The sequence below is a fragment of the Salvelinus fontinalis genome, chromosome 19 (genome assembly GCF_029448725.1).
Source record: "Salvelinus fontinalis isolate EN_2023a chromosome 19, ASM2944872v1, whole genome shotgun sequence".
Classification (NCBI taxonomy): Eukaryota; Metazoa; Chordata; class Actinopteri; order Salmoniformes; family Salmonidae; genus Salvelinus; species Salvelinus fontinalis.
Window position 1 is genome coordinate 26,391,029 of NC_074683.1, and position 20,768 is coordinate 26,411,796.

The window sequence follows — 20,768 nt, forward strand, 5'->3', positions numbered from 1 at the left end:
TTCATGTTTTAAACTGTTGGTCATTTGCATAGTTCTAACAAATATTACTGGCTTGGTTTTATGTAACGCAGAGAGAGAGAGTGGGGACTCTCAGATGACAGACACTCTGGCCCTCCAGATCTGAGACAGGGGAAATGAGATGCTGCTACAGGTACAGGGAGGGGTCTGTAGTCTCTACTACTGTGGATCACCTCTGCTGCCGGAGTATACAGGCATACCAAAGACTGCTAGGGTAATATGATGCTAGCTGCTACAGGCAGACAGACAGACAGGCCCTCGCTGGTCTGTGATGCTGCTTCTAACTGCTACTAGAAAACAAAGGACAACAACTCACAAAGGTTAGGGTTAACCTTAACTCTCCCTGTAGCTGTGAGATTGTTACAAGGTAACTTCTAAGAGAGGGCACATTAGACGTAGGCATGGCCCTCCAGATTCTGGAAGAGGGGATGTTAGACGTAGGCAGGGCCCTCCAGATCTGGAAGAGGGGATGTTAGACGTAGGCAGGGCCCTCCAGATCTGGAAGAGGGGATGTTAGACGTAGGCAGGGCCCTCCAGATCTGGAAGAGGGGATGTTAGACGTAGGCAGGGCCCTCCAGATCTGGAAGAGGGGATGTTAGAGGTAGGCAGGGCCCTCCAGATCTGGAAGAGGGGACGTTAGAGGTAGGCAGGGCCCTCCAGATCTGGAGAGGGGATGTTAGAGGTAGGCAGGGCCTTCCAGATCTGGAAGAGGGGACGTTAGAGGTAGGCAGGGCCCTCCAGATCTGGAAAAGGGGATGTTAGACGTAGGCAGGGCCCTCCAGATCTGGAAGAGGGGACGTTAGAGGTAGGCAGGGCCCTCCAGATCTGGAAGAGGGGATGTTAGACGTAGGCAGGGCCCTCCAGATCTGGAAGAGGGGACGTTAGAGGTAGGCAGGGCCCTCCAGATCTGGAAGAGGGGACGTTAGAGGTAGGCAGGGCCCTCCAGATCTGGAAGAGGGGATGTTAGAGGTAGGCAGGGCCCTCCAGATCTGGAAGAGGGGATGTTAGACGTAGGCAGGGCCCTCCAGATCTGAGACAGGGGAAATGTGATGCTGCTACAGGTACATGGAGGGGCTCTGTAGTCTCTACTACTGTGGATCACTACTGCTACAGAACAAAAGGGCAGCGTCTCACAAACAGAAGCACCCTTTTAGAGCTGTACAGTCTAGCACAGGGGTGGGCAAACTTTTTGACTCGCGGGCCACAATGGGTTCTAAAATTTGACAGAGGGGCCGGGCCAGGAGCATTTGGAGGGAGTGTTTGGGCCGGATATACTAAAGCATTAAATGTAGTGTGTGCAAACCTCATAGCACAGTAAGAACACTACAACCCAATTTATTAACTGTCTTTCAAATGTGAAAAATAGCCCTTATCAGTTAATAAATTTGTCTCAAGGAATATGCAAGATATGGCATTTACATACTATTTCGCAGATACCGGGATGAGGAAATGTAAATAGATTAAAATAACATACGCACTGTGATTTATCAAGATTGCGTCTGTTTTTAATAAGTTTCAATCGAAGGTGCAAAGTTGAAGAAATCAACATTTATTGAAAAATGGAATCACTTTCAACATTCAAAACATATTATTACACAACGAAATACTCAAGCTCAATAATATCTACTTGTGTTAAACTCCGCAAAATCATGGATGGATTGTCCTGACCGCGCGCTCTACAAACTCGCCACAGACGCCCTCGCCTTCACGCGCAAACAGTACACATGTATCGTTGCCAAGCACACAGACATAGGCTGTATTAAATATCCTACCTGCAGCTGAAAATTTAAATTTAAATTAAGAGCGATGTGCGGCGTGTTAATAAAGCTACTGTACCGCTGCTGTGCGTAAATGCGCATTGCTCTTAATTAAAAGACGCACTTCCAAACTTTCCATATGCATTTTTTCATAACACAGCAGAAAAACTCACCATTTCAGTGGGAACAGTGTTGTTGGTCTCCCTTTTTTGCCAGTGCATCAAAGTCTGGAGTTAGTTTTGTTGTGGCAATTCTCAGGACAGATCTGAGGTGTTGGTCAGTTAACTTGGATCTGTGATGGGCTTTGTTGATTTTCATGACGCTAAACGTCTGCTCACACACGTAGGTCGAGCCAAACAACACCAGCATCTTCTGCGCCGTCCTCCGGAGGTTTGGAAACGCGGTCTCGTTAAGTGAAGCGTAAAAGTCATTCAGTTTAAGAGACTTGAACTTCTCCTTTGAGACGGAGTCAGACTGAAGATCGATCAGTTCCAATTGCAGCTCCTGCGGTGCTGATTCGGGGTCTTGTGACAGGGGACAGGACACCAGTTGAAGTGACTTGTCAATTTTTTCAAAATCACAGAACCGACGGCAAAATTCTCTGTGCAGATCGTCCAGTGATTTGCAGTATTTCTTCGCATTTCGGGCGGCCTCTTTCTGCACGGCTAGTGTGGGGAAATGTGCGAAAGATTTGTTTGACATTTGCCTGGAGAATAAAACCAGCTTGGATTTGAAGGCTCTCACATTTGTGTACATGTCGTGCGCAAACTGATCTTTCCCCTGTAGCTTCACGTTCAGCTCATTCATGTGTGAAAATATGTCCACAGCAAACGCAAAGTCACAAAGCCAGTTTGTGTCGCTCAGCTCGGGGAATTCTTCGGATTTCCCCATTAAATTAAAAAATGAGCGAATCTCGTCTTTGAGCTCCCAGACTCGTTGAAACACTTTCCCCAAACTTAACCAGCGGACGCGAGAGTGGTAAAGTAGGTCCTGGTGATCCGCATTAGTTTCTTCCAGGAACGTAATGAACTGACGATGATTAAGTCCCCTTGCTCGTAGGAAGTTAACAAGTTTTACAACTGGATCCACGACGTGATTAAGCTGCAATACAGACTTACACAGAGACTCCTGATGAATGATGCAGTGAAGTAAAATAACATCCTGGTAAGGGTTTTCTTCTTTCACTTTATCCTGGATTCTTTTCAGCAGCCCGATGTTTTTTCCAGTTAAATTTGGCGATCCATCCGTGGTGACATTGGCAAGTTTACTCCAAGGTAGCTTCATTCTCTCGATGACAGCAGACACCTGTTCATATAAGTCCTCTCCTCGCGTTTTCCCTTTCAGTGATTCCATGCTCAAAAGCTCCTCCGTTATCTCAAAACTGTCGTTAATCCCTCGGATAAAAATTAGGAGCTGAGCAGTGTCTTTTATGTCGTTACTTTCATCCAGTGCTAGTGAATATAACTTAAAGGACTCCGCCTTTTTGTTTAACTCGCTGACTATATCTTCGTCAATCAGTTCCACGCGGCGAGTCACTGTCCTGCGTGCTAAACTGATTTTTTCAAACTTGGCTTTGCTCTCCGGACACAAGAGACCTGCTGTCTCTACCATGCACTCTTTCAAAAAATCGCCTTCGGAGAAAGGCTTGCTAGCCTTTGCTAATTTGAATGCCAGCAAATAACTTGCCTTGGTACTTGACTCTTGAATTGCAGTTTGTCGGTGAAAAAAGTTCTGTTGACTCTGTAAATTAGCTGCCAACCTCTGAGCAGTAGCCGCCCGTTCTTGTGTTGACTGCTTGCTAGCATAGTTTGCATGCTTCGTGGCAAAGTGACGGCTGATATTGTACTCTTTGAAAACCGCAACAGCTTCTTGGCATATCAGACATACAGCCGTTGATCGGACTTCAGTGAAGAAGTATTTTGTTGTCCACTCCTTATTAAACACTCGGCATTCGCTGTCCACTTTCCTTCTCTTTGGTCCGCTCATTTTCACAGAAGGGCTTAATGGTGACGTGAAACGAAGTGAAAATTAAAGTGAAATAAAGAGAAATACGCGCCACTCCAACAACGGTCAATGTGTTTTGAGTGCGCCATCTATTGGGGAAACGTGGGCATTGCAGGGAAAGGGGAAAAAAAGGAGGTTTTTACTATAATTTGGACAAGTTCGGCGGGCCGGATTAAAAAGCCTAACGGGCCGTATGTGGCCCGCGGGCCGTAGTTTGCCCATGTCTGGTCTAGCAGCTCCATTTTAGTTTCTTACTACAGTCCAGTAGATCTCATTACTGACCAGCTGACACCATCACACACTTTAGCTGAATTATTCAACAGAGAATCAGGTCAAAAAGCAGTCAAAGCCATTCATTTTATAGAGAACTGTTCCCTTCATTTCCAATCGGGATCTTGCATCAATTGGTATAAACAATTTGTTTACTTGTATGTGTGTGGAAATGGTGAAAGAAACAAATCAATGAATCAGTTGCCTCACTGGCAGCCTTACTTCACTATCCCCCTCACTGCACACCATCCTAGTGTCCACATAGAGGATATGAGCTCCCCATGCCCCCCTATGCTCCCTCTCGCCCCTCTCTGTGTTCCCTCTCTCCTCTCTGTGTTCCCTCTCCTCTGTTTTCCCTCTCTGTGCTCCCTCTCTCCTCTCTGTGCTCCCTCTCTCCTCTCTGTGCTCCCTCTCTCCTCTCAGTATTCTCTCTCTCTCTGTGTTCCCTCCCTCTCTGTGTTCCCTCCCTCTCTCTTTCTGTGCTCCCTCCCTCTCTCTTTCTGTGCTCCCTCCCTCTCTCTCTGCGCTCCCTGTCTCCCTCTCTCTTTCTGTGCTCCCTCCCTCTCTCTTTCTGTGCTTCCTCCCTCTCTATGCGCTCCCTGTCTCCCTCTCTCTCTCTGTGCTCTCTGTGCTCCCTGTCTCCCTCTCTGTGCTCCCTGTCTCCCTCTCTGTGCTCCCTGTCTCCCTCTCTGTGCTCCCTGTCTCCCTCTCTGTGCTCCCTGTCTCTCTCTCTGTGCTCCCTGTCTCTCTCTCTGTGCTCCATGTCTCTCTCTGTGCTCCCTCTCTCTCTCTTTCTGTGCTTCCCCTCTCCCTCTCTGTGCTCCCTGTCTCCCTCTCTGTGCTCCCTGTCTCTCTCTCTGTGCTCCCTGTCTCTCTCTCTGTGCTCCCTGTCTCTCTCTGTGCTCCCTCCCTCTCTCTTTCTGTGCTCCCTCCCTCTCTCTTTCTGTCCTCCCTCTCACTCTGCGCTCCCTGTCTCCCTCTCTCTCTCTGTGCTCTCTGTGCTCTCTGTTCTCCCTGTCTCCCTCTCTGTTCTCCCTGTCTCCCTCTCTGTGCTCCCTGTCTCTCTCTCTGTGCTCCCTGTCTCTCTCTGTGCTCCCTGTCTCTCTCTGTGCTCCCTCCCTCTCTCTTTCTGTGCTCCCTCCCTCTCTCTGCGCTCCCTGTCTCCCTCTCTCTCTCTGTGCTCCCTGTCTCCCCCTCTCTCTCTGTGCTCTCTGTGCTCCCTGTCTCCCTCTTTGTGCTCCCTGTCTCCCTCTCTGTGCTCCCTGTCTCTCTCTCTGTGCTCCCTGTCTCTCTCTGTGCTCCCTCACTCTCTCTTTCTGTGCTTCCCCTCTCCCTCTCTATGCTCCCTGTCTCCTGCAGTGAGCCAACTGTGAGTGGAGAGCCCTGCAATGCAGCAGCCAAGTGACTCACACACGGCACAGAAAGACACATACACAGACACATACACAGACACACATTGAGACACACAGGGAGGTAGGCAGGCAGGTAGGGAGGCAGGCATGGAGGGAGGGAGGGAGTCAGGCATGGAGGGATGGAGGGAGGCAGGCATGGAGGGAGGCAGGCATGGAGGGAGGGAGGCAGGCAGGCAGGCAGGCAGGCAGGCAGGCAGGCAGGCAGGCAGGCAGGCAGGCAGGCAGGCAGGCAGGCAGGCATGGAGGGAGGCAGGCAGGCAGGCATGGAGGGAGGCAGGCAGGCAGACACGCAGGGAGGTGTGCAGGCAGGCAGGCAGGCATGGAGGGAGGCAGGCAGGCAGGCGCAGAGACAGCCTGGTGAGTAGGGCTGCCACAGGGCCCACCAGGCTGGGGAGACCTACAGGAGGCCTGGTGCGTAGAGGAGGCACTGGATGAACCGGGCTGTGGGGGAGCACTGGAGCTCTGGTGCGCAGCCTTGGCACCACTCCTCCAGGCTGAATGCCCACTTTAGCCCGGCCCCTCCAGAGTGCAGGCACAGGTTGAACCGGGCTGTGGGGGAGCACTGGAGATCTAGTGCTTACCACTTGCACCTCTCCACTTGGCTGAATGCCCACTTTAGGCCGGCACGGGTGGAGCGCAGGCATAGGACGAACTGAACAGTCCCAGCACACCGGAGACACAGTGCGCAGAGCCGGGGCAGGATACCCTGGGCCGAAACGGCGCACCGGAGACCAAGCGCGCTGAGCTGCCACACTCTGCCCTGGCTGGATGCCCACTCTCGCATGGCACTTGCGGGGGGCTAGCATATAGCGCACCGGGCTATGAGCGCACACTGGAGACACTGTGCGCTTTACCGCATAACACGGTGCCTGACCAGTACCACGCTGCTTCCGGTAAGCACGGGGAGTTGGCTCTGGTCTATAGCCTGACTCCGCCAATCTCCCCATGTGCCCCCTCCAAAAAAGTTGGGGGCTGCCTCTCGTGCCTGCTTCGCTGACTTGCCTCATATCGCCGCCTCTCAGCTTTAGCTGCCTCCAGTTCCTCTTTCGGACGGCGATATTCGCCAGCCTGTCTCCAGGGTCCCTTTCCGTCTAGTATCTCCTCCCAAGTCCACAAATCCTGAACCCTCTCCTCCTCCATACCACGCTGCTTGGTCCGCTTGTGGTGGGTAGTTCTGTCACGGTCATCGTTGCATGAGGAAGGATCGGACCAAAGCGCAGCGTGGTAAGTGTTCATGATATTTATTAACACTGAACACTAGAACAAAACAACACAGTGAGAAACGAAACCGAAACAGTCCCGTCAGGTGCAGAAAACACTTAACAGAAAATAACTACCCACAAAACACAGGTGGGAAAATGCTACCTAAGTATGGTTCCCAATCAGAGACAACGATAGACAACTGTCCCTGATTGAGAACCATATCCGGCCAAAACAAAGAAATACCAAAACATAGAAAAATGAACATAGAATGCCCACCCAAATCAAATCACACGTGACATAGGCAACAGGTGGAGTGGGGTTTTAAACTGGATGATGAGGAGGAGGAGGATGAATAAGTGGATGAAGAGGAAGAGAGGAGAAAGAAAGAAAGGACTGATTAGGAAGATATAGAGGAAGGGGAGGACAAGAGGAATAAGGAGGAAAAGAAGAAAAGTGGGCTACCCTACTTATTAGATTGTCAGTAGCTTGCCTTGACAGTTGCTGTTCCCAAACTTTTCCATTCCGGGGACCTCCAAATCACATTCAAAAGCTCTCGTGGAGTTGTATAATTAAAAAATATATATCTTGCCGGACAAATTTAGAGTCAGTTTTATCAGTGAATAACCAGGTTTCCAACCAACCAGTTAATGAATTATCTGACGCATGGAAAAGTCACGACCAGTCTGATGAAAATGTGAAATACCGGTACAATTTTATAAATGCCGACAGACACTTTCTCGTGTGACAGACACTTGCTCGTGTGACGTGGTGGGATATTTTTGTGTCGCTAAAATGTATTATGGGAGAAATGGCTGTGGAAATGCCTTAATACGCAAATACTGATATAAATACTGATATCCTAGTGAACTTGGAGTCACATAAGTTGTGTGGTCCTGCCACTACAACACGGGACAGCATGCAGTTTATTAGGCTACAGAAGAAATAAGTTATGATGAACTTCACTGGGTGGTGAATGTGCAAGATGATGAGCTTGATGCGCCTTTCCAATAAAAATTGAGGTGACATGATGATCAAAGCATGGCTGCCATTGAAAAAATTGCAGACCACCTCCCACAGGTTGAAAACCACTGTTATACAAGAGATATCACTACTAGGCCTGTTGCGCCATATTCTCAGAATACCATGCACTATTCAAACTGTTCTCTGTTGCTAAGCAAAATTCTCCCTCAGTAATGGGTTTTAATGGGATTTTCAAATACTGGTACTGTATGCTGTTGTACATGTACTTTGATTCATCAGAACATCTATATGTAACTGAGCTTAGCTCTAAACAACAAACAGCCTATGCTAATTTCCACCCTGTCCTGGTCCGTCGGTGCAGTTGTTGCCAGCAGGGGAGAGGTAAAGTGTGTCCCTAATGGTGCCCTGTTCCCTACAGAGTACTACTTTAGGGAGGTAGATGGAACAACCCAGTTTCTATTATCCAGACAGAGAGAGGTGGGTAAAAGACGAGGGATGAGGACAGGTGAGGATGGGTAGCCGTGTCCAATGTGAAATGGACATTTTGTTTCAGTTCCCCCATGCAGCTGTCCTTCCTGCCACCCAGGCTCTGAACATCCTATCTCTGTGGGACTGGATGGGGGGTGTTGGACTAGCTCCCCACCCTGCTCTGTCAGCCTACACCCTGGCCTCCACCCGGTACCCGTGCCCCCCTATACCCAGTCTGTGTCCCCCGGCTCCTCTTTCCCCTACACCCAGTCTGTGTCCCCCTGCCCGGTGCCTCTCCCTACACCCAGTCTGTGTCCCCCTGCCTCCCTTTTCCCCTACACCCAGTCTGTGTCCCCCTGCCTCCCTTTTCCCCTACACCCAGTCTGTGTCACTCTGCCTCCCTTTTCCCTACACCCAGTCTGTGTCCCCCTGCCTTCCTTTTCCCCTACACCCAGTCTGTGTCCCCCTGCTTCCCTTTCCCCTACACCCAGTCTGTGTCCCCCTGCTTCCCTTTCCCCTACACCCAGTCTGTGTCCCCCTGCCTCCCTTTTCCCCTACACCCAGTCTGTGTCCCCCTGCCTCCCTTTTCCCCTACACCCAGTCTGTGTCCCCCTGCCTCCCTTTTCCCCTACACCCAGTCTGTGTCCCCCTGCCCGGTGCCTCTCCCTAAACCCTGCCCCCACTGTCACTGTCCCCCTGCCTCCCTTTTTTACCTGCCCCTCTACTGCCCTACACCCTGTAGCAGTGAGTCATTGGTGATACATTAAAGATTGTAATGTGTGTGGTTGTACTAGAAACATTTTGTGCTTTTGTTGGGTTTGAGAATAACACCAGCGTTTATGGCTTTTTATGCACAGTCAGAGAGAGAGAGTTTATCCCTTCTGGTTATGGAGAGAAAGAGAGTGAGAGCAGAAGGATCGGATGGAGGAGGGGTCGGAGGGAGCCAGGGAGGGATAGATGGAATAGAAAGAGAGAGAGAGATGAGGGACGTCAGAGAGAGAGAGAGAGTGTAATGTTTACTGTACCGGAAGAAATTGTCCTATTTTGTGTTATTTTTCGGGTTATTTGTAACTTATTATGTACATAATGTTTCTGCCACCGTATCTTACGGTAAAAAAGAGCTTCTGGATATCAGGACAGCGATCACTCACCTCGGATTAGACTAAGATTTTTTCTTCAACGAACAAGACGCACAAGACATTCTCCAAACACCCGGCAGGGCCAAAATACACGTTATTTGCAAGAGGAAGGGACGCAGGTACAGAGGACAAAGAGCCAGATGCCTGGTCAGGACCCGAAAAAGGCGAGTGGGAAAGCTGCCGTTACCTTCAATACTACTCGCCAACGTGCAATCATTGGACAATAAACTAGACGAGGTACGATCATGAATATCCTACCAACGGGAGATCAAAAACTGTAATATCCTATGTTTCACGGAATCGTGGCTGAATGACGACGTGGATATTCAGATAGCGGGATACACGCTGCACCGGCAAGATAGAACAGCACACTCCGGTAAGACGAGGGGGGGGCGGTCTGTGCATATTTGTAGAACAGCTGGTGCACGAAATCTAAGGAAGTCTCTAGATTTTGCTCGCCTGAAGTAGAGTATATTGTGATAAATTGCAGGCCACACTACTTGCCTAGAGAGTTTTCAGCTATACTTTTCATGGCTGTTTATTTACCACCACAGACAGATGCTGGCACTAAGACCGCACTCAGTCAGCTGTATAAGGAAATAAGCAAACAGGAAACCACTCACCCAGAGGTGGCGCTCCTAGTGGCCGGAGACTTTAATGCAGGGAAACTTAAATCAGTTCTACCAAATTTCTATCAACATGTTAAATGTGCAACCAGAGGGAAAAAAATTCTAGATCACCTGTACTCCACACACAGGGACGCGTACAAAGCTCTCCCTCGCCCTCCATTTGGTAAATCCAACCACAACTCTATCCTCCTGATTCCGGCTTTCAAATAAAAATTAAAGAAGGAAGCACCAGTGACTCGGTCTATAAAAAAAAGTGGTCAGATGAAGCAGATGCTAAACTACAGGACTGTTTTGCTATCACAGACTGGAACATGTCACCGGATTCTTCCAATGACATTGAGGAGTACACCACATCAGTCACTGGCTTTATCAATAAGTGCATCGAGGGGGGGACAAAATGGCGCCGTAGAGAGAACACTGTGTTTCAGCGAGCTCCCGTGGCATTCGTAAATTTATATTCTTTCATTAATCTCCTAGCTTGAAAAAGTGGTAGAATTGGCTAAATAAGTTATCCTGCAATGAGTCTTGACGGTTATTTCTCAAAAATCTCCGACAACATGCCCAGCAGAGCTACTAAGAACTCGACCAAAACCACCATCCCTGTAGAGGTGCAGGAGGAGCTAGCTTACGTTAGCGAAGCTAACACCGTTGCGGATCCAGGCACAATGGACCTGGTGATTCAAAAGATGACGGACAACATTACTAAAGTGATCGATGTTAAGATAAGAACGGTCTTGGAAGCAATAGCAGGCCATTCAGCTGAATTACAGAGGGTGGTCAAACGTGTCGATGAGGCGGAAGGAAGAATTGCTACAGTGGAAGCTTCAACTACATCTATGGACACTAAGATGAAAGCGCTTGAAAAACAGGTGCGCGAAATGGCGGAGCACATTGACGACTTGGATAATCGAGGACGCAGATGCAATATTCGTGTTGTGGGACTCCCGGAAAATTCTGAAGGAACACGTTCAGTAAAATTTTTTGAGGAATGGATCCCTGACTACTTACAAATGGACACTAAGGCTGGTCGTGTGAAGCTGGACAGAGCCCATCGCTCTCAAGCACCGATACCCGGTCCCAACCAGCACCCACGGCCAGTGGTTATAAAGTTCCACAACTTCACCGACAAGCAGCGCGTTATGGATGCGGCTAGAAACATCGGCTCTGACGGTAGTCAACGTAAAGGTCCAAAGGTCTCATTCTTCAATGATTACTCCACAGCGGTTGTACGAAGACGCAAAGGGTTTGATGAGGCGAAGGCTCGACTCAGGAGAATGAAGATGGACTACGCACTGTTGTACCCGGCCACATTGAAGATTATGGTCAACGGATCGCCTAAGAAACTCTCCACACCTGCAGAGGCTGCTGCGTTTATTGACTCTCTCGGGTAAATAACTTTAAGCTGCGCCGCCGCAGCATTGGATAACTTTATTATCTTCTTTGAATCTGATCATGAAACAGTGGTGTGAGTTCTCACATGCTCCGGTTCAGTAATATTCGTATTTTTATTATTTTTCTTGCTAAAGTAACTGGCGCTATAGCTCAGGCTGAGACATGGGTGAATCTATATTGGTGCCCAGGCTTGGTTTTAGGTGGAAGAGCCTCAATCTTCATATATTGATTTTCATTTTCATATGTATAAAGGACGAGGCTATTGAGTGGCAATGCGGACTTAAGAGTCTACATTGGAAAGTTGAAATCCCCTGCATGTTAGCTAGTGGGAAAACCCCCTTTTGGATCTTTACATGTTTCATTTTTGGGTTTAGTATAGTTAGAGTTCAGGGTTCATATCGTTTGGTTATGCTCGGTGAGATAGAAGAGAGTTCAACACATGGAAAAAGGTACCACCCCATTTTTACGGTGGGATTCAGTCTGAATATGAAACGGTCAAAGTGCAATGGCAGGTAACACACTGCGGGTATGTACATGGAACATTAGAGGGAGCCATAATCCCATTAAAAGGAAGAAGGTACTGTCGTTTTTGAAAAAAGAAAATATTGATATTGCCCTGTTGCAAGAAACTCATTTGGATGATAAGGAGCATCTGAAATTACAACAAGGGGGGTTTGGTCAAGTGTTTTTCTCATCATTTACATCCAGAAGTAGAGGTGTAGCAATTCTTGTGAAAAAGAACTTACCACTTAAGGTCTTGAATTGTGTGAAAGATAAATTTGGTCGCTTTGTTATAATTAATGGTACTTTACAAGGGCAGAAAATCTCCATAATGAATATTTACTTTCCCCCTGCCCACCCCCCTGATTTCCTCACTAAGGTATTTCTAGACTTTTCAGAATTAAACTCAGACACTGCAGTGGTTGGAGGAGATTTTAATTGTTTGTTGAACCCCCTTATTGATAAGTTTCCCAGCGGTATAGCTTCACTCTCTCCTCGAGCTAAGTCACTTAAAGCTATTTGTGATGATCTGGGGTATGCGGATGTTTGGAGAACTTTTCACCCCTCCAACAGAGAGTTCACTTTTTTCTCTGCACCTCATGGATGTCAGACTAGAATAGATTACTTTTTTATGCCCAGGACGTCTTTGCAGTCTGTTTTATCCGCTAGGATAGGAAGTATAGTCATATCTGATCATGCAGAGGTGATCCTGGACATAAAACTCAACGGGGCATTCAATCTGTCAAGACATTGGAGGTTGAATACAACCATCCTTAAAGACCATACGTTCACATCATATTTTATTACAGAGTTTAAAGCATTTTTCTCTATTAACTCTCAATCAACAGATAATCCCTCGCTCCTTTGGGAAACCTGTAAAGCGTACGCCAGGGGTCTGATTATGTCATACACAGCCACTAAGAGGCGGAAAAAGCGTGAAAAGCAAAAAAGGTTAGAGGGTGAATTGGGAACTAAAGAGAAGGACTACATTAAAACTCCCACGCCTGCCCTATTAAAGGAAATATCAGTTCTTAGATCAACGTTGGACTCTCTCCTAACACAGGACGCTGAAAAGAAAATGGGATTTGTCAGGCAAAAGCTATATGAACATGGCGATAAGCCAGGAAAGTACTTGGCGTACCTGGATAAAAAGAGAGCTGACTCACAGTCAATTGCTACTATTACCGATTCGGATGGCAATCATTTATATGAAAATAAATTGATAAATGACTCATTTAAGGAATTTTATGCAAATCTTTATGCCTCAGAACTGCCAAATGACGCACCCAAATTAATGGAGAATTTATTTTCTAAGATTGAGCTCCCTACTATCTCCGAAGAACAGAGGTCTCTCCTTAATGCCCCTATCACCGAGGAAGAGATAATGTTCGCAATTAAGAATCTGCAAAACGGTAAGGCTCCAGGACCAGACGGGTTTGGTAGTGAATTCTATAAAGAGTTTCATGGCCTGATCCTTGAGCCATTGCGTGATATGTTTAACCACTCGTTTTCAAATGACCAGCTCCCTCAAACGCTGAGGGAAGCCAACATATCACTTATTCTTAAAAAGGGAAAATGTCCAGAGTCTTGTTCCTCGTACAGACCAATTTCCCTTCTGAATGTGGATAGAAAATTACCTTCTAAAATTCTAGCCACAAGATTAGAGGACTCACTGCCACTAATTGTGAAAGGAGACCAAACTGGCTTTATTAAGGGCCGTAAGTCGTGCAACAATGTCAGGCGGCTTCTTAATGTAATTCAAGCCTACCGACAAAGTGCTAGGGATGGTCTTGTGCTCTCCCTAGATGCTGAAAAAGCATTTGATCGTGTGGAGTGGTCTTACCTACTCTTTGCTCTAAATAAATTTGGTCTAGGGGACAACTTTATAAAATGGGTGAAAGTTTTATATGATGATCCTCAGGCTGCTGTCCTTACTAATGGGCTAACGTCAAATAGCTTCTCTATATACAGAGGTACCAGACAGGGCTGCCCTTTGTCCCCCCTCCTATTTGCACTCGCTATGGAACCACTGGCCGAGGCCATCAGGGTAACGCCTGCTATACAGGGGCTGCTCATTGGTGATGTTCACCATAAAATAAGCTTGTATGCTGAATGATGTCCTGATATTCATCTCTAATCCCGAGTCCTCAACTACATCTCTTATTAATATTATTCAATTATTCAGCGAATTCTCAGGCTACAAGATTAACTTAACTAAATCAGAGGCTATGCCACTTGGTAGCCTTCACTCTGTACCTAATACTTCTCCCCCCTTCCCTTTTAAATGGTCTCCCTCAGGCTTTACGTATCTGGGTATATTTGTAACTCCTAAATTCCAGCAAATGTACAAAGCCAATTTTGTTCCCTTGTTTGATACAATAAGACAGGATCTGGAGCGCTGGAACTCTCTCCCGATTTCTTGGTTGGGTAGAATATCCCTCTTGAAAATGAACATTTTACCTAGACTACTTTACCCAATCCAAATGATCCCAGTATTACTCTCCAATAAGATAATAAAGGATGTAAATGGATGGCTAAGTTCCTTCATATGGAGTAAACGCAAGCCAAGGCTTAAGATGGCAATATTGCAGCTGCCAAGTTCTATGGGGGGCTTGGATCTGCCCAATATCAGGTTCTATCAGTGGTGTGCCCACCTATGTTATATTTCTGATTGGATCACAAACGACGACTCCTCTATTTGGTTAGACATTGAGACTTCTCTTTCAAAATACCCCTTACAGGATCTTTTATTTTTCAGAAGTTTCAAGTCTGTAGAAGATCACTGCAATAATCCTATTACACTTAACACACTCAAGGTTTGGAGGTCAGTTCAGCGCTTCCTGGGAAGGTCCAAACTAACCTCTGCTCTTACTCCAATTCTTAACAACCCAGATTTTGGTCCAGGATTGCTGGATGCTGGCTTTAACTTTTGGCTTAATAAGGGCATACGCAGACTAAGTGACTTATTTGCTGATAAGATTCTATTGTCATTTGAGCAGATGGTGGAGAAATATCGACTCCCAAAGCAGGACTTTTTCCGCTTCCTACAAGAAGACATTCACAATATAATGTAAGACATTATATTGTGAAGAGCACCACCTTAATTGGTAACCCTGATATGTCTGTCATTGAGAGAATGCTTTTTTTTCCACAAAGGAAAATGTCTGTAAGTCTGTTTTATGATGCTTTAAGGTCCTTTCCTGCTGTCGACACACAGAGGGTGAAACAAGTGTGGGAGAAAGAATTGTCTGTGACTATTGACGAAGAGATGTGGGAGGACATTTGGAGATATGCAAAAACAATATCTATATGTAATCGTACTAAAGCAATCCAATTAAGAATAATACACAGATTGCATATATCCCCAAATCGCAGACATGCCTTTAGCCCCTCTTCCTCTTCTCCTCAGTGTCTTAAATGCAAAACTGATACAGGCACCCTAACACATTGTTTATGGTCATGTACCAAAATACAACGATACTGGTCTGGTGTTCTGCAAGAAATTGAAAAGATCCTAGGGGTTGATCTAGAATTGGACCCAGTTTCGTTACTGTTAGGTCTCCCTAGTAGGCATGTTACTTCTGTGAGTAAGAGGAGGCTTTACAACATCCTTACCTTTGCTGCAAGGAAAAACATCCTTTTACGGTGGATTAGTGATAAGGTTCCTTCTATTAAAGATTGGCATAAGATACTTTTTGAATGGGTGCCTCTGGAATATCTGACATGTACATTGCATTCTAAAACAGATCAGTTCTACAAAGTGTGGGAACCCTATCTAAATTACCTAGAACCTGAGGTATCAGCTATTATGCTGCAAGGATTCTCTTAGAATGGTGGTGATCTATGTATTCAGAATTACACTATGTTCCATGTGTGGAACCTAACTTCTTAGTTTAAACCAAGCTTTTTTTGTTTAATTTCTGTTTGTAAGTTTGTTTAAAATGTGTGTATTGAGAGACGCAATGATGGGGATAGGGTGGGAGAAGCGGGGGGAGGAGGATGGTGTGCGTATGTGTGTGTATGTATATGTATATGTGTATATATATATGTATGCGCAGGTATGTGTAGGCGGGTGCTGTTTTTCTTTTTTCTTTTTTTTTTGCCTGGTCTCTGTTGTTGTATCTCTTTAATATGGGTGAAAATTGTGAAATTCCAATAAAAATACTGTTAAAAAATAAATAAATAAATAAGTGCATCGAGGACGTGTTCCCACAGTGACTGTACGTACATACCCCAACCAGAAGCCATGGACTACAGGCAACATTCGCACTGAGCTAAAGAGTAGAGCTGCCGCTTTCTAGGTGCGGGACTCTAACCCGGAAGCTTACAAGAAATCCTGCTATGCACTGCGACGAACCATCAAACAGGCAAAGCATCAATACAGGGCTAAGATTGAATCATACTGCACGGGCTCCGACGCTCGTCTTATGTGGCAGGGCTTGCAAACTATTACAGACTACAAAGGGAAGCACAGCCGGGAGCTGCCCAGTGACACGAGCCTACCAGACGAGTTAAATCACTTCTATACTCGCTTTGAGGCAAGCAACACTGAGGCATGCATGAGAGCATCAGCTGTTCCAGGCGACTGTGTGATCACGCTCTCCGTAGCCGACGTGAGTAAGACCTTTAATCAGGTCAACATACACAAGGCTGCGGGGCAAGACGGATTACCAGGACGTGTGTCCGGGCATGTGCTGACAAACTGGCAGGTGTCTTCACTGACATTTTGAACATGTCCCTGATTAAGTCTGTAATACCAACATGTTTCAAGCAGACCACCATAGTCCCTGGGCCCAAGAGCACAAAGGCAACCTGCTTAAATGACTACAGACCTGTAGCACTCACGTCTGTAGCCATGAAGTGCTTTGAAAGGTTGGTAATGGCTCACATCAACACCATTATCCCAGAAACCCTAGACCCACTCCAATTTGCATACCGCCCAAACAGATCCACAAATGATGCAATCTCTATTGCACTCCACACTGCCCTTTCCCACCTGGACAAAAGGAACACTTACATGAGAATGCTATTCATTGACTACAGCTCAGCGTTCAACACCATAGTACCCTCAAAGCTCATCACTAAGCTAAGGATCCTGGGACTAAACACCTCCCTCTGCAACTGGATCCTGGACTTCCTGACGGGCCACCCCCAGGTGGTGAGGGTAGGTAGCAACACATTTGCCACGCTGATCCTCAACACTGGAGCTCCCCAGGGGTGCGTGCTCAGTCCCCTCCTGTACTCCCTGTTCACCCACGACTGCATGGCCAGGCACATCTCCAACACCATCATTAAGTTTGCAGACGACACAACAGTGGTAGGCCTGATCACCGACAACGATGAGACAGCCTATAGGGAGGAAGTCAGAGACCTAGCCGGGTGGTGCCAGAATAACAACCTATCCCTCAACGTAACCAAGACTAAGGAGATGATTGTGGACTACAGGAAAAGGAGGACCGAGCACGCCCCCATTCTCATCGACGGGGCTGCAGTGGAGCAGGTTGAGACTTTCAAGTTCCTTGGTGTCCACATCAACAACAAATTAGAATGGTCCAAACACACCAAGACAGTCGTGATGAGGGCATGACAAAGCCTATCCCCCCTCAGGAAACTAAAAAGATTTGGCATGGGTCCTGAGATCCTCAAAAGGTTCTACAGCTGCAATATTGAGAGCATCCTGACTGGCAACTGCTCGGCCTCCGACCGCAAGGCACTATAGAGGGTAGTGGGTACGGCCCAGTACATCACCGGGGCTAAGCTGCCTGCCATCCAGGACCTCTACACCAGGCGGTGTCAGAGGAAGGCCCTAAAAATTGTCAAAAACCCCAGCCACCCCAGTCATAGACTGTTCTCTCTACTACCGCATGGCAAGCGGTACCGGAGTGCCAAGTCTAGGACAAAAAGGCTTCTCAACAGTTTTTACCCCCAAGTCATAAGACTCCTGAACAGGTAATCAAATGGCTACCCGGACTATTTGCATTGTGTGCCCCCCCCAACCCCTATTTTTACACTGCTGCTACTCTCTGTTTATCATATATGCATAGTCACTTTAACTATACATTAATGTACATACTACCTCAATTGGGCTGACCAACCAGTGCTCCTGCACATTGGCTAACCGGGCTATCTGCATTGTGTCCCACCCACCACCCGCCAACCCCTCTTTTTCGCTGCTGCTACTCCCTGTTCATCATATATGCATAGTCACTTTAACCATATCTACATGTACATACTACCTCATTCAGCCTGACTAACCTGTGTCTGTATGTAGCCTCGCTACTTTTATAGCCTCGCTACTGTATATATCCTATCTTTTTACTGTTGTTTTATTTCTTTACTTACATATTGTTCACCTAATACTTTTTTTGCACTATTGGTTAGAGCCTGTAAGTAAGCATTTCACTGTAAGGTCTACAACTGTTGTATTCAGCGCACGTGACAAATAAACATTGATTCGATTTTTTATTGTGTATTTCACTTTTGTTTATTATCTATTTCACTTGCTTTGGCAATGTAAACATTTGTTTCCCATGGAACTAAAGCCCCTAAAATTGAATTGAAATTGAAATTGAGTTGAGAAAGAGAGAGAGTGGGGGGGGGGGGGCTCTCATATGATAGACACTCTGAAGTGAATACAAAGGGACAGTCATTGTGGCCATGTTACCCTGCCCTCATTCCCTCTGGTGCCACAACAACCCATCCTGGACAGCAAAATCAAACGTCAGTCTAATCAGGCTCTGCTGCCTGCAAATGACTGACTGACCGCTCACTCTGCTCCCCTCTCCTATTCCTTACCAGTCCTATAGCCTCTACTCCCTAACTACTCCTGTATTCAGTGCATTCGGAAAGTATTCAGACCCCTTGACATTTTCCACATTTTGTTACGTTCCAGCCTTATTCTAAAATTAATTAAATATATGTTTTTCTTCAATCTACAGACAATACCTCCTAATGACAAAAAAAATAGTTTTTTAGATTTTATTGCTAATTTATTAAATATATAAAACTGAAATATCACATTTACATAAGTATTCAGAACCTTTACTAAGTACTTTGTTGAAGCCCCTTTGGTAGTGATTACAGCCTCAAGTCTTCTTGGGTATGATGGTACACTACAAGCTTGGCTCACATTTATTTGGTGTTTCTCCCATTCGTCTCTGCAGATCCTCTCAAGCTCTGTCAGGTTGGATGGGGAGTGTTGCTGCACAGCTATTTCAGGTCTCTCCAGAGATGTTTGATCGGGTTCAAGTCCGGGCTCTGGCTGGACCACTCAAGGACATTCAGAGACTTGTCCCGAAGCACCTCCTGTGTTGTCTTGGCTGTGTGCTTAGGGTTGTTGTCCTGTTCGAAGGTGAACCTTCGCTCCAGTCTGAGGTCCTGAACGCTCTAGAGCAGGTTTTCTTCAAGGATCTCTCTGTACTTTTCTCCGTTAATCTTTCCCTCGATCCTGACCAATCTCCCAGTCCCTGCTGCTGAAAAACATTCCCACAGCATGATGCTGCCACCACCATGCTTCACCGTAGAGATGGTGCTAGGTTTCCTCCAGACGTGACGTTTGGCATTCAGGCCAAAGATTTCAATCTTGGTTTAATCAGAGCAGGTGCCTTTTGGCAAACTCCAAGCGGGCTGTCTTGTGCCTTTTACTGAGGAGTGGCTTCTGTCTGGCCACAACCATAAAGCTCTGATTGGTGGAGTGCTGCAGACATGGTTATGGTTGTAGAAGGTTCTTCCATCTCCACAGAGGAACTTTGGAGCTCTATCAGAGTGACAGTCGGGGTCTTGGTCACTTCTCTGACCAAGGCCCTTCTACCCCGACTGCTGAGTTTGGCCAGACGGCCAGCTCTAGGAAGAATCTTGGTGGTTCCAAACTTCTTCCATTTAAGAATGATGTAGGTCACTTTGTTCTTGGGGATGTTCAATACTGCAGAAATATTTTGTACCCTTCCCCAGATCCGTTCCTCGACACAATTCTGTCTCGGAGCTCTACGGACAATTTTTTCGAACTCATGGCTTGGTCAATGGAAACAGGATGCACCTGAGCACAATTTCAGTCTCATAGCAACGGGTCTGAATACTTATGTAAATAAGGTATTTCTGTTTTTTATTTTTAATACATTTGCCAAATAAAAAAACTGTTTTCGCTTTGTCATTATGGGGTATTTTGTGTAGATTGATGATGAACATTTTACTTTTAATCCATTTTTGAATAAGTCTGTAATGTAACAAAATGTGGAAAAAGTCAAGGGGTCTGAATACTTTCCAAATGCACTGTTTGTGAGAGGATTGGATAGGTGAATGCAGACATTTCCACCTAGTCAATCAGATGGCATGATGAAGCTATTACTATAGTGCTTATACTGTATCCAATCGTCTGAGATCTGGGGACCATTTGGAATTTGTCACGAACCGGCTCAAAGCCCGTAACAAAAGGGAGACAACGTGGAGATAAGGAGTAACAAAATATATTTATTAAATAAAGTAACCTAAATGCAATTAACAATGGTGTGTGTAATCAGTAATCAGTAGTGTAAGTGAGTGTTTGGCATGCATGAATGTGATAAGGCGGTGTGTTGAAAGGTGCTAAAACAAACAACCAAAAAGTCACAAAAAGCCACAACAAAATCTATCAAGGTGTCTGCATGGAGAGAGTCTCCTCATGAATGGGGAAATGGTGCATTTATCCTATGACAGTGGGCCCAGGTGTTTCCCATGTAGCTGACGACCCTCCCAACTCCGCCCACCGACATCCTAATAAGGAAACAAGAACAAAGAGAGAATACGGCAGACAGAGTGGGAGGGTTGTCACAAATTCAGCATTATTACCTATTCGTTCGCTCTCCCCCTCTGTTGTAGAGCAGGATCAGTCCACTAGAGGGACCCAGCAGAACGCCCCTTCCCTCAGATGGTCCCACATGCTCTTTCCTTAGCCCTGTGGGGTTTCAGGAATCTGAACTCCAAGCACTCTGTCCTCAGACATATCCCTGTCACAGAGAC

At 46.5% G+C, this 20,768-nt stretch overlaps 1 protein-coding gene across 20 annotated transcripts in view; it reads left to right on the plus strand.

Moving 5' to 3' along the window:
• LOC129816562 (microtubule-associated protein 2-like) overlaps positions 1–20,768 on the plus strand; it is a 192,540-nt gene that overhangs the window by 93,724 nt on the left and 78,048 nt on the right. The window lies entirely within an intron of this gene.